This window comes from Camellia sinensis, chromosome 1, assembly GCF_055761805.1.
Source record: "Camellia sinensis isolate YWXY chromosome 1, ASM5576180v1, whole genome shotgun sequence".
NCBI classification, from domain to species: domain Eukaryota; kingdom Viridiplantae; phylum Streptophyta; class Magnoliopsida; order Ericales; family Theaceae; genus Camellia; species Camellia sinensis.
Genome location: NC_138961.1, coordinates 171,930,885 through 171,945,270, shown reverse-complemented (window position 1 = coordinate 171,945,270; position 14,386 = coordinate 171,930,885).

Below are 14,386 nucleotides of genomic sequence, written 5' to 3'. Positions count from 1 at the left end.
ATCACTTAGAAGATGGCGACATGCAAGTCACACCATCACAAACTGAAAGTAGAAGCCTCCGGACAGGCGATACACAATCGAGGACTTCCAAGACTCGTTACTCCAGGTCTGAGAGAACGAGGATTGAAAGGTCTGATACAGAGGGAAGCAGTTATTGGCCCTCGCATTCGCACCAAACGACATCTAGGCACACAGAGTTGCCTAGGTCGACAAACTTGTGGACGATGCTAGAGGAAAAAGCTCAAAGGAGAGAAGACACTCAGGCTCGCAATCCTCGCGGAGTTTCTGCACTACAACAGTTGGCTCCTAGGACACATAGGAGTGTCGAGGTTGGAATGCCGGTACCAAGCTTTGCCTACGAACCAACAGACAAAGCGTTAGCAAGATTACAGAGCTCAACATTCGTTCCAGCAATAGAGGATGCACAATAACCCTCAGGTTTCCACCAGTCCAAATTCAGTACATATGAGGGGGAGTCAGACCCTTACATGCACTTGAGCCACTTTCTTCAGGTTATGGCTGTATATCGGCGAAACAAGGCTCTAATGTGTATCATATTTCCTTCTAGCCTTGGCAACCTGGGTTTAACGTGGTTTGAAAGGTTGCCAAAAGGTAGCATAGCTTCATGGGCACAACTAGCGATGGTGTTTGTTACCAGGTTTAAAACAAACACCAAGACACCGGTGGAAATAGACCAGCTGCTCTCCATCGACATGGGCGAGAAAGAAACACTAAAATCTTTCAACAACCGATATTAGGAGACTTTTAATCAGATTGAAAATTGTCTCGTAAACCTAGCTATTGCACAGTACAAGTGGGGTCTGCCAATGGGTCATAAGTTGAGGGATTCAATGACAATCATGCCGCTTCTTACCATGGAAGCCCTGATGGAGAGAGTGCACCAACACATTTTGGTAGAGGAAGATGTGATGCGCACCAAGGCAGAGTCCGATACAAATAGCGATGTCGGACAGAACACCTTCGACAAAAGTTAGTACGGTCGACATGAAGGACCAACTAAGTAAAAAGTGTTTGCCCAACTGAGGGTAAAGTGAGTTGGCAGGTTTAACCAACTCTTTCTAACAAGTCTTTGCCCGACTGGGGGGCAATAAAAAATGTTGGCAGGTTTGACTAACACTTTTTCATTTTTCAGCCGAGATTAGGATCTAGGCTAATGGAAGTTTGGCAGGTTGGGCCAAACATATTATGTTCTTCAGCCGAGATAAGGATCAAGACTGAAGAAGGTTAGCAGGTTTGACCAACATCTAGTCCATCAGCCGAGATTAGGATCTAGGCTGACGGAAGTTTGGCAGGTTAGGCCAAACATATCCTGTTCTTCAGTCGAGATAAGGATCAAGGCTGAAGAAGGTTAGCAGGTTTGACCAACACTTTTCATTCTTCAGCCGAGATTAGGAGCTAGGCTTAAGAAGGTTGGCAGGTTTGACCAACAAATTTTTGCCACTCTTTGACCGGGATGATAGTTACCTCGGTCAAAGCAGGTTGACATGTTTGGCCAGCAAGTTTTTTGGATTTTTCAGCCGAGATACGTATCTCGACCAAAGAAGGTTGGTAGGATCAGGTAAGGCCAAGCTAATTAGATCGGCTAGGCATGCAGTTGAAATAATGCAAAACATTGAAAAAAGAAACATTGTCACCCAGTAAAGAGATCGAAATTTTTTGGAAGATGTTTATAAAAGGTGGGACATATAGCCCGGTTACATAGAAAGAACGCATTCTCGTGCGATTGTGAACTCGAAGGGGTACGGGGTTGTTCAAAATTTTGGAGGTTTATGACGGGCACGCCATGTATCCTAGGAATGATGTTGTACTAGATTAGTGGAAGAACATATTGAGCAACTGACAAGGCTTATTGGGGCCGAACGAGCTGTGAAATCGAACAACTTTTTAACTTGGCAGAGTGGGGTGTTCTTAGCTCGGCTGGAGAAAAAATAATCTCAATCATGCTACGCAGATGGAATTAAGGGGCAATTGAGAGGGTAATTTGTAAACAAATTGAGCCGAGCTAGAAAGAGCCTTCTTTGGGAGTTGGGCCGCGTAATGGGCCGAGATAAGGGCTGGTGCAGCTCAGTCTAAGGCCAAGAAGACATCTCATATTTCGGGTTTGGGTCGAACTATAGGCCGATGTAATTATTTATGTAACACTGTCCTTGATCATCTAAACATCGGGCCGGTCAGAGATAGGCTACCAGTGGCCTGACCTAGCTATCCTAGACCGACGTATCACTGGAGGGAGGACCGAGCTAAAGGATAGCTCTGCAGGGCGTCATCTCAAAGTTAAGACTAACAGTGGTGCTTAAATTATCACCGAGCTATGTGAACAAGGTTGACCGCAGTGCCAGCCGAGGTAAGGGTTCAGCCATCTCACTTGGCTTGCAGTGATGAGAATGTTTTAAGGATAAGCATTATCCTTGGGCTTGAGACTCCTAGGAGGACTTTGCTGAGGAGAGTAGAGTCCTACTAGGATTGTACAAAACTATCTCACTTGGTTGGTAGTGAGTAGGGTGTGTGATTCCTAGGAAGACTCTTATAAAGAGAGTTGGAATCCTACTAGGATTGTGCCAGGCAGAGTCTATAAAAGCTCATAGCAAGACCTATGGACAGGTATCACAATCCCAATTCTTACTCTAGAACACACAGAGCTTTTGTGTCTATTGTCTATTTGTTGACTTAGGCATCAGAGGGGTTTCCGGCACACTCCCGCCGGCTAGTTCACATTTGTGTTTTTGGGCAGCAAAGCGACGACGTTTGAAGGAGTGCAAATTTGATCAATAGGATTATACGAAAAGATTATTTCGTGCTCGTACAAAACAGATAGACAGAAGGGCAAATTTGTCTTTTTGCCTTCTGGGTAGTGAATCCTTTTTCCCGTTCAAACTTTTGTAAATAGTGTTAACTTTTTTACTTTTTAGTAACTTTTGGCTTTTTGTCTTTTGTAGGAGATCCCAAATAAGCACTGAGAATATTATCAGTTTTTTTTTTTTCAATTTTTAAAACTAAGAATATTATCAATTTTACATAGTAATGTTCTAGATAATTGTTTCACTAATTGCTAAAAATAAAAAAGAGCATGAGATTAAATATTTTTGTCTTTCTACTTATTGGTTTGATTTAATTATCTAATAAAATCGAGAACATTAACAGTTTTTTTTTTTTTAGTTTTGAAACTGAGAACATTATTAATTTTTTTATTTTTAAAGTTTTTTTATTTTTTATTTTTTATTTTAGTTTTGCACATCAATGTTCCATCATCATATTTCTTTATTGCTACAAAATTTTTAGTTTTGTACAATAATTTGTTTATATTTTTCTTAATAATAAATATGATACGATCATTTAACTATAATTATTTGATTAATTTAATTTTTTATATGAAAAAACTATTCATAGAGGTTTGAAAAATTCACGACTCAAATAATCGAGTTAGGTTACATGATCGGCCTACGCGGTCCAACAACACCCTGTGATTGGTGAGATTCTCAATGGGAAAGGGCCTAATCCTTTTTGTTTTGCATTGAGTGAAGGAAAAAAATAAAAGAATTGACATTTACACCATTAGAGCATGGTATAAGATTTTAACACGATAACATGTCAAAATTTGATTTTAGTATTTTTGGAGATCTATAACGAAACGTGCTCTAATCACTTAAAATGATTGTTTTAAGGGTATCATCAATGATATATTAATTTTTTCCATTAAATTTGAGTAAAAGTTTCTTTTGATATCAAATGTTTCAATGGAGGGTTTTGTAGCTGCATCAAACCACCAGTCGACTGGGCGGACGACTGGCCAGTCTAATTTTTTCATAAATTTTTGCCTTGAGGTGGTTATCCAGGAGATATCCAGTAGTGAAAATCTAACAACAATAAATAGTGATTAGATGAAAGACACATTGATCTTCAATTTGATAAAAGAAAAGTAAAATCTTAAATTTGATGATGGATTTGATGAACCGTTAGAAGAGCAAAAAGTAGCTCTTTTTATCATATTTAAATTTGATAATAAATTTAATAAACCATTAGAGATGGTTTAATAACTCAAATTTTAATAATGACACAATTAAATAGAAACTGTTGCTTCAATTTTCAAAGATGTAGACTATGAGAGATTGACACAAGGTATAGTTTTTATAGGAAATCATCTCCAATATGTAAGCAAATTCTGTCAATTTGGTACTGGCTTTGAATCCGTTATATATATATATTGAAAATAACAGTTCAGTGAAAAGTTTAAAAAACAATTTCAGATATATAAAAAACTATTTTTTTAATATTATGAAATTTATCATTAATATGTAAATGTTTTTTTTGTTATTTATTTATTTATTTTAAATAGCACTGAAATAAAATTTTCCCATTCTCCCTCTTCCCGCCTTTAATGACATGACTTTATTGAATAATCAATTTTATTTTATTTTTAAGAAACTTTTATACTATAAGACCTTATGTTTTTGCTAGATTGGATGAAATTATTAATGTGGTGAGATTAAATGAAAGAATTACTAATATAGTGATATTAAGTTGAAAATGAAGGATAGATTATGCTTGTTTGTATAGTTGTATAATGATATTAGTCGGTTGAGATTAAATATATGAAATTATAAAAAAAATCTTCAACCATGTAGAAGAGACTTGGTTCTTTTGTAAAGTAAGGGCAAAAAAGTCATTTTATCCCCAATTTGTTATATGGTCTCCTCAAAGGATTGCTAATCGGTTATTTCTAATCTCATAAAACTATAGCTATTTCTTCAAACAAACGTGTCATTTATAGTCCGTACCTTACTATTAATCAAATCCCAACTCCTACATCACAAAACAAATAGGTATAAATTGAATGTACATTGAAAATTATACAGTTAAAAAAAATTTACTTGAAGCGTGCAGAAGCAAGTTGGCTGCTTCTTTTGGGAGAAAAGGTGGCCATTTTGAGGCTGGAAGAAAGTGACCCGACAAGTGTAATGCTCATTTTTCAGTGGATACTGTTACTTTTTATCTTTTTCTTTCACTCTTTATTTTTATTTTCTTAATTTTTGTGGGCATTTTATTTCCATTAATCCTCTAGAAAGCTTTTGTATGATTGGCACTAGAAGCTTGCTACTTGGATAGGTTGAATCCATGGCGGACCCAGAAAATTAAGTTAGAGAGATATTTATTAATTATAATTTTTTATTTAAAAAAAATTCATGAGCAACATTAAAATAATAATCATTTTAAGAGATAAATTTAAATTAAACATAAAAAATTACATATTCATTATTGATGAGAACAAATCAAAATTTTATAATAATGTGGAATAGCTCGATGTGGAATGATGATATAAGTTTGTAATTTTAGCACAAAAAATTATGGATCAAAATTCCTAATTTTAAAAAATAAACACATAATTTATAGCACAAATTATTATAAAATCTATTTAATTTTTATTTGACAGAAAAATATTAAAGAGATGACATTGCTTATAAATGATATGTTTTGAATGAAAATTATTAAATAGTCTTAGAGTATCATATGACGTTACCTACGTGATACTCAAAGTATAGAAAATCACAAATCACACTAAGTGATATGTCAACTATTTAAAAATAATGAGTTCATTATATTCGATTTATAATATTTTTCGCTATACTATTGATTGAAACTACTACATAAATAATATCACATAGTATTCCTAAAGTATTAAATAATTACTTTTTATGAACAATATAATAAATCATTAGTCAAAAAATATGTTAAGAAAAAGAGCAGTGATAGAGGCCTCGAATTTGCCTCGAAAGTGCTTTTTCTTTTTTTTTTCTTTTTTTGACTCTGTGTGTTATTTTTTTTTGTGTTTATTTTGTTTTTTTAGGGTGGTTATTTGTAGGGATGTATCAAAAAAATTAAATATTTCGTACCAGCTCATCGTATAAAAATATATAAAATTAATAAATTGATCAGTCAAATTTATCACACAGCCCAATAAATAAAATAAAATAAAATAAAAAAATTAATCAATCAATTTTATCATTCAATCAGTCTAACCTAACTCACTTGCAGAATATCTAATTTTTTAACACATCCCTATACATAAACTATCCTTGCAAAAAGAAAAGGAAAAAAAAAAAAACCAAACTAACTGTCTTAAATTAAAAGAAAAGAAAAAAAAAAAGAATGGAATTCGAGGCAAATTTGAGACCTCAGATTTGAGGCCTCAGACATTTCCCTAAGAGAAGAGGAATAAAAGAATACCCAACAATGATTCATCCCATTAAAAATATTACTACTAATAGCAGTAATGCATTAAAAAAAATACAAATCCAAGACCAAAATATCACATCATTAATAACGGGACCCACTGCCACCTAATTAGTGGAAGCACTAATTAGTGCTCCCAATCATTTTTTAAAAATACCTTTTATACACGATAATAATAATAATAATAATAAATTACAAAACTGAGGAGCACGTGACGCCCGGCCCTATGCTACCTCCGCCCTAGTTAAATCTAAAGCTGAACCTAACCAACGTGCAAGTTGGGTTTGATGTTATTACCCTTGTGTTGTTTGGAATTAAAAAATATTAAATTAATTATATTTTTTTGCTGGAATGGAGAGGATACATATAGAAGTATTGACATTAATAATTCAGTAACATTTCTTAAATTGATCAAAGTCAACCTGATGAGTAGACATTGTTCTGTTCTCACATGCTGCTATAGTCCTGTTTAGTATGGTTTATTTTTAGTTTATTTTAATTTTTAGTTTAATTTAAATTATTTTGATGTATTTGGTTTAGCTTAACAATACAGCTTATAATTTTTTGTAAGTCAAAAATCAACTTATTCTTTGAGTGGGGGAGGAGAAGCTTAATTTATAAGTTAAAAATCAGCTTATATTCATAACTATAAGTTATAAGCTGTTAAATTATAAGTTATAATCACTTTCCCACATCTCTACCAAACGGGTGTGAAGCAGCTCAAGGGCAAGGCCACTCACATTTGGAGTGCAATTTGAGCGGTCTTAAGTCACCCAAATTAAATTTGGACTGGGTTTGAGCAAGAATTTGTTTGATAGTCCAAGCAATCTGAGTTCTTCAAATTCTATTGTTAATATATATAAATTATATTTTATGCTTTGATTGTTCGTTATTTTGAATTAAATTATACTGCATTGTAATATATTATATTGTTTGGTACACATAACCTAAGCTAATTTTGTTATTGGGATTCTGGTTTGTAATTTTTATAGACATTTTTTTCCCCACAAAATGTAATACGCTAACTTGGTAAATAAGATAAAAATAAATTTATTTGAATTTGAGTGACTCCAGACTTAGAGCATCTCCAACGGTAATAGGCATTTTACCTATCTAAACATTATTATAAAGTATACATTTTGTTTTGCCTATCAACTGTTTCATATTTTTGCTCCAACCATGCTCTTTATTTTAACTATTCATCCAAATACTATTAATTTTATAAAATGCCACATCAGCAACAAAGATGGAGGGAAATAATCCTAATGATTAAACACATCTCCAACGGTAGTAGGCATTTTACCTATCTGAATATTACTATAAAGTATATATTTTATTTTGCCTATCAACTGTTTTATGTTTTTACTCCAACCATGCTCTTTATTTTAGCTATTTATCCAAATACTTTTAATTTTATAGAATGCCACGTCAACAACAAAGATGGAGGGAAATGATCCTAATGAATGAATACATTTTGCCTAGCGTTGAAGGCTAGCTACATGTAGCTAGTGAATATGAGTTGAGGCAAAATGCCTAATCATATGCCTAGTGCATTGGAATTGAAAAAAGTGAATCACACTAGGCATTTTAACTAACAAGTATTATATGCCTAGTGCATTGGAGATGCTCAGCTCGAATTCTTTGAGTTACACTTGAATTTGAGTTTAGGCAAGAAATTTGGACAAAAGTCGAGTCAAGTGCAGATCTCTTAATATCGATTATTATTTCTTATTATTTGGCTTGTTCGTTGGTTTTGAGATTTATTTATTTATTTATTTTTCAGAAAATAAAGTTAAGATCTAAATGATTCAAATCAAAAAATAAATTTACGATTAAATTGATTCAAATTGACAACTTTGAAAATTAAAAAGATGGAAAAAAAGAAAAAAGAAGACTAAAGAGACTAAAATGACAATGACCACATATTTTAGTGACTAAAACTATATTTTATTTGTACGGTTTATGTTATCAATGTAAACGAATGTTAGAACTGAGATCAAATTACCTCAAATTAACAACTTTAACAATTAAAATGACAAAATTGAAATTTAAGAAATTAAAATGAAAATCAACGCACATTTTTCATTTGGAAATAACTTTTTTAGCTTTACTTTTTGGCTTTTTAACTAATTTAGTCTGGCTAAATTAGTTCCGTTTGAGAATAATTTTTTTATTTTTTTTGTGAGAGAAAAAGTAAAATGATTGTAATTTAAATGTGACATTTTGTCTTATTGAGTTATGTAAGGGTCATTTGGTTTTTGAGTTTGGCTAAAAAATCACAAAAGAACAAAAAAAAAAGTCAAAAAAATCAAAAAATCAAACATCACAAAAGGACAAAAAAAATTTGCCCAAAACAAAGCTAAAAAGCTAAAAAAGCCAAACAAGAAAACAAAATAAACAAAAAAGTCTTAGGCTAAAAAAGTCAAAAAAATCAATTAAAAAAGTCATTGTCAAACGAGCAGCATTTAGCCTTTTTGTACCTTTTTAATTCTAACGAACTTCCAACTCACTTGTCAAAAGGTTTAAAACTGTCTCTTATCTTTATATATATATATATATATGTATACACTGAGAGGGAGATTTATGAGCTGGAATGGCCATGGTAAAGGCCGGGTAAAATGAGGAGCCAAACATGTTTGAGTTGTGATGGCTTGGGCTCGTCCAGATAAGGTTTTGCTCGGTTGAGGCCCAGGACTACGTTGGGACCGAGCTACTTGGACTTGTACATGTAGAAAACTGAGCTACTTGAGTTGCTCGACCGAGATGATTGCCTGCCATTCTGGATTCCACGGTTCACGCGTTTAGTGCGGCAGGAAGGCCTTCGGTTTGCTGGCTCGACCTATTTTGAACTCGGCTTTGCTGGAATGCAACCGAGCTCGGTCGTTCTGGAGCTCGGCGAGTGGAGCACTCGGGTACGCTGCGCAACGTGATCGTAAAAGGCCGAGGTGGTTTCGCCGGTCTGCTGGGCTCCGCTAATATAGCCTGACGGTTTGGTTAGGTAGTGATTGCAAGATTTGTGCTGACAAATGGGAGAGCAACACCACATGTCAAGAGACTAATGGGAGCAGATTTGGGTGCAGAAAGTATATAAGCGTGTCTGCGCCTCCCATGCTGGGGATGGAACATCATTTGGTGAGAACAACCTAAACACTCAACTCTCTCCTCTTTCTCTAGATCCCTGAGTGTGTGCTAACTTGACCGTCGGAGGGGTTTTCCGGCCACACACCGCCGGGTAACTCACCGCTGTTGTGGTTGCAGGTTGATCGGACAGACAAGGAGCTTGGTGGAAAGGAGTACCGGCTCTGCGGAATATTCACTCCCCGTACAATTGGCGCCGTCTGTGGGAAGAGTTCAACAGACAAAACCTTGTCTTCCAAGCTCATCTGATCGCCTTCCATGGCGAACAACGACGAGATAGCGTTGTCCGCCATCGACAGTGTTACCCCGGAGTCAGCCAGACGGAGAGACGGACTCCCAGCCGTTCCAAACATGGCGGGCCTGGAGACTTCCCTAGAGGGACATTCAAGAGACATGCGGGATAAGCGCGGTAGAAGTTTTGGTAGCTCTCGGAGTCCAGACGGGCACCGGCGGCGAAGAGAATCGCACGCTAGGCGTCTGGAGCACAAGTTAAAGGACCAAGACGCCGTCATCCGTAGAATGACGGCGGAGATGGAAGATCTCAAACGACATGTCAAAGGAAGGGTATTGCTGGAGTGGGAGACCACAGTGAGCGCACCCAACCACGCCGTTCAGGCAGTCAGAGCCAGCGGCACACTCCCTCAATTTCTATCACCAGAAGCTACAGGGTGAGAGAATCCGACGCGCTTGTGGAGAAGTCTAGCGTGCAAGATAGTACCTATCAACCCTCACGTCCGGCGACGACGTCGAGGTATTCCTATTCCGCTTGCTCAGAAGACTTGTGGGCAGTCTTGAAAGAGCGGGCTCGCCGGCGGGAGACTCAAAGGGTGCCGGCGCTCCAGCAGCTATCTTACGGGGGCAGCACCAGTGAAGAGGTCATAATGCCACCACCTCGCCCAGTCGTGCCTCCCCTTCTAGACACAGATTTGGCGAGGCTGAACGCCACCCCTTTCTCCCTTGAGATAGAAACTACACCGCTCCCCGCGGGCTTTCACCATCCCAAGTTTACGCTCTACGACGAAAAGACCGATCCATACATGCATGTAAGCTACTTCCGGCAGATCATGGTCGGACATAGGTGCAATGACGCTCTTATGTGCCTTATCTTCCTGTCGAGTTTGGGCGAGCTGGGCTTGAAATGGTTTGAGAGGCTGCCGGAGGGAAGTATCGAAAGGTGGCAGCAGTTGGCGGAGGCCTTTGTAACTCGTTTCAAGACCAACACTAAAGCGCCGAAGGAGGTGGACCACCTTCTCAGTGTCAAAATGGAGTTGAGTGACACACTAAAGCCATGCAACTCCAGATACTGGGAAACCTTCAATGAGATTTTAGATTACCCGATCAACCTGGCAATCACCTAATATAAGCGCGGTCTCTCGGTCGAACATAGGTTGCGGGACTCGCTTACCATGAACCAGCTAACATCCATGGGCCAACTCATGCAGCGCATCAATAAGCACATCCGAGTAGAGGATGATGCGGCGGCATCCACCGCGAAAACAACTCCGATGGCAACAGACAAGAGATCGGCTGCCAAGGTACATGTGGTCGGACAGGAGACTAGCCGTCCAAATGATCGCACCGAAGAATCTGACCGAGGATCAAATCGTCGAAACCGGGGAAGGGGTCGTCGTAATGACTGAGATGAATATCCTCGCGATGACGTAGCTGATGCCAACAGAAGGTTGAAAGCTCGGACAGGCATCACCACGGTCTTTAAGATTCCAATCTATCGCATACTTAGTGAAATCCGTGACGAAGATTACGTCCAGTTTCCTGCTAAGTTAGGCGACACACAAAAGGGTTTCAATCCGCGGTACCATTGCACATATCACCGGGAGCGAGGACACCGGACAGAGGACTGTTTGCCTCTGAAGCAACACTTGGAGGAGTTAGTCACAGCCGGACACTTGGATCTTTACATTGATGGGGGTGTTAAGGCCACACATCCCACCCCGGCAGATTAGCATGGACCAGATGACTTGGAGGCGCCCCCTCAAGGAGTGGTTAATGTGATCCACGGCATAGTGAAGGCGGCGCGTGTATGCGAGCTCCGAGGGATGATTAAAAAGGCGGAACACATGAGGGAAGTGTTGTCGGTCCAGCCCGTGATCAAAATGGGCAAGACCGAGGAGAAAGACGTGATTAGTTTCTCCATGAGGGACCTAGAGCGCATTCAAATGCCACACAACGACGCCCTAGTGGTCACACTCTGCGTCAAAGAATTTGATGTCAAGCGCATCTTGATCTACCAGGGAAGCTCGGTCGAGATCATGTACTATGACGCGTTCAAACAACTCAAACTCCGAGATACAGACTTGGCTCTAGCAACTTCTCCACTGGTTGGTTTTAACTTGCAATCGGAGTGGCCTTTAGGAAAGATAATTTTACCGGTGCCGTCTACGTACAATCTGATCCTCGGTAGGGGATGGCTTCACGCTATGCAGGCTGTGGCGTCGACCTACCACCAGGTTATGAGATTCCCCTCGGCTATGGGGAAATTGAGGAAGTTTGGGGCGATCAAGTCATGTCGAAACAATGCTTCGTGGCAGTGACCGGGAGCCGAGCTGCCAAAGGTTTCGTCCAAATGATTAAAGGACCGGAAGACCGTGGAGTCCTTGAAGATGTGGGCGCCAAGGCTGAGGACAAAGCTGTTGAGGAGTTGGTAGAAGTGCGGATTGACACTGAAAGCCCGAACAAGTTCTTCTTGCTCGGCTCAAGCCTTACCGCTCAAGAAAGGACCGAGATAGTAGAATTCTTGATGTCAAATATCGAAGTCTTCGCATGGTCGCCTTACGACATGCCCGGCATCGACCCGAGCTTTATTTGTCATCACCTCAATTTTTTCCCCGGTGCAAGGCCGGTCATTCAGAGAACCAGGAGATCGGCGCTGCACCATGTCGAGGTAGTCGCGAAGGAGGTAAAGAACTTGCTTGAAGCTCGTGCTATTTAGGAAGTGCACTACCCTCGGTGGATTTCAAACACGATCGTAGTACCCAAGAAGAATGGGAAGTGGCGAGTTTGCGTCGACTATAAGACCGTCAACCGAGCATGCCCTAAAGACAGCTTTCCCCTGCCTAAAATAGACCAGTTGGTGGATCTAACGGCCGAACATAACAGACTCAGTTTCTTAGATGCCTACCATGGCTATCATCAGATTACCATGCATGGCCCAGATCGTGAGATCACCTCTTTCACTACTCCAATGGGACTCTTCTGCTACCCAGTCATGCCTTTTGGTTTGAAGAACACCGGAGCAACTTTCCAAAGGATGGTGACCAAAATGTTTGCTCCTTTGCTAGGCCAGACGATGGAGGCTTATATCGATGACATGGTTGTTAAAAGCCGGCATCAAGCAGACCACTTGTCCGACCTAACCGAGATGTTTGTTATCCTCAAACAGCACAAGCTACGCTTGAATGCGTCTAAATGTGCCTTTGACGTGGGATCCGAAAAATTCATAGGTTTCCTAGTCACAAACCGAGGCATCGAGGCAGACCCCACACAGATCAGGGTCGTACAGGAGTTGAAGCAGCCCAACTCGGCTAAGGACGTGCAGCATCTGGCCGGGATGGCCGCCGCGCTTAACCAATTCATAAGCCGGTCATCAGATCGCTGCCGCCCTTTCTTTCGAGCCTTGAAATCCAAGTTTTCGTGGGATGAGGAGTATGACCGGGCTCTGGCCAAACTCAAAGAGTATTTTTTTTCTGCACCACTATTGGTAACGCCCAAGCCCGGCGAAGAACTCTACCTTTATCTAGCTGTGTCCCAGCATGCAGTTAGCGCAGTGCTTGTCCGGTCAGCAGGTATCCAGCATTTACCCATCTTCTACGTGAGCAAAACCTTGCTACCGGTAGAGTCGAGATACTTGCTGCTGGAAAAACTTGCCTTAGCATTGATGATGGCCTCCAGGAAATTGGCACACTATTTTCACGCTCACACAATCATTGTTTTGACCGAGTTTTCCCTTAAAGCCTTGTTCGAACGGGCGGACTTCTCCGGTCGCATTCTAAAGTGGGCAGTCGAGTTGTGACAATTTGATATTAAGTTTCAACCCCGAACGGCCATAAAAGCTCAAGTATTGGCAGATTTTGTTGCCGAGTTCTCGCCCGGGATTCACCAAGTATGTCCGGTGGATCTCACCACGATAGCCGAGGAAGCCAACGAAGATTCCATCGAAATTGTACAGCAGGGTGGTGTTGGCGATGCGAAACTTGCGCGCCCCGCCATAGAACCTCCAGCCGGCATGTCACCGCAGCTCGGCGATGCGACGACGGACTTAGGCATAACAGACCAACCTGTTGGGTCCAGTGCCGCGTCACCGAGGGGGGAGAAAGTGGAACCAATTAGCATTGAACCTGAAGTCGAACAGCCGAGCGACCGTGATCCCATCAACCTTCAAGCCTCCCAAGACCCCTCAGAATGTTGGAAGCTCTTTGTTGGCGAAATGTGGAAACTTTTTGTAGATGGGGCCTCGAATGTCACAGTGTCGAGCTAGGCATAGTCTTGGTCTCGCTAGATGGTCTGACCATTGAGCATTCTATCACCCTCGGATTCCTTGTATCAAACAACGAGGCCGAGTACGAGGCACTACTGGCCGAACTTGAGAGTGCGCTCCAGGTACGCGCGTCCGAGCTGATGGTCTACAGCGATTCCCAACTGGTTGTCAACCAAGTATCTAGGGTTTACGAAGCTAAGGATAACAGAATGGAAAAGTACCAAGCTCTGGTAAGGGACCACATCAAGCGATTCCAAGCGATCAGGGTCCAACAAATTGGACGGGAATACAACGACCGCGTTGATGAGTTAGCTGGTCTGGCTTCAATGGTCGACCGAACCTCTCCCAGTCCTCTCCTGATGAGTTTCTTCCAAGGCCTAGTGTAGAGGAACTGGAGCAGACAGAAGTACTCTGTACCGAGCTTGGCCCTTCTTGGATAGACCCTATTATCCTCTTCCTGAACGAGCGGACACTTCCGACCGATAAAAAGGAAGCGCATAAAGT